Source organism: Penaeus monodon, chromosome 15 (genome assembly GCF_015228065.2).
Source record: "Penaeus monodon isolate SGIC_2016 chromosome 15, NSTDA_Pmon_1, whole genome shotgun sequence".
Taxonomy (NCBI): Eukaryota; Metazoa; Arthropoda; class Malacostraca; order Decapoda; family Penaeidae; genus Penaeus; species Penaeus monodon.
In genome coordinates, this window is record NC_051400.1 from 11,809,680 (window position 1) to 11,810,420 (window position 741).

The window sequence follows — 741 nt, forward strand, 5'->3', positions numbered from 1 at the left end:
AGTCAGCGGGGCCAGGCGAGTGGAAGGGGAGAAATGGCCCAGCCGACGGCCGGGGAGGGGGGGACCCCGGGAAAAAAAAAATGAGGGAAAGGGTTTCCCAAAGGGGGTTTCTCAATTTATCCCCTCATATTTTCCCTTAAACAAAAATTTTTTTCATGGCTTTGCTTCGTAAACTGTTGAAAAATGCATTGAATAAATTGGGGGATAATGATATTTTAACGCAAATGCAATACTTCTCTTGAAATTTTTCAGTTGAAATCACTTTTTCCCCCTATTCCCAAAGTTTCTGCTAATACGAGTTTCCCCAATGCCGATCGTTTGAGGAACCCAAGCTGGTTAACCTCTTTTTAAGCACAAAAACCAAAAAAAAAATTCTCACTCCCAATTCTTTTCGCTTCTTGTTTCTTGAGTAGGAAAATGCCCAGTGGCCATTCCTTTGACCGACGCATTTGGGAAAATTTTGGGCGCAATGAGCTCGGGGGCCCAAGACGGGCCCCGGGACGGGGCGTGAGAGTTTTTTTTTTTCAAAAAAGGGGGAAATTACTTTTTTTTTTGCCCTAATGGAAGGGGGGAAAAAGTCCCACTGCCCAGGCAAGGGGCCCATCTCGTGTGCTGAAAAAGAGCTAAAGGGAAAAGACTTAAAGTCGTTTTTTCACACATTTACAAATAATACGCATGAAACCCGTGGCCATAAAAAACAAAACTTAAAATTTTTTCCCTTGGGGTTAAATTGACATCGGG

General features: G+C 43.5%; 1 protein-coding gene across 1 annotated transcript in view; it reads right to left on the minus strand.

Annotated features, from left to right (window-relative positions):
• Window positions 1-741, minus strand: part of LOC119581746 (transmembrane protein 53-B-like) — a gene marked incomplete in the record, with an annotated part of 25,578 nt that overhangs the window by 3,988 nt on the left and 20,849 nt on the right.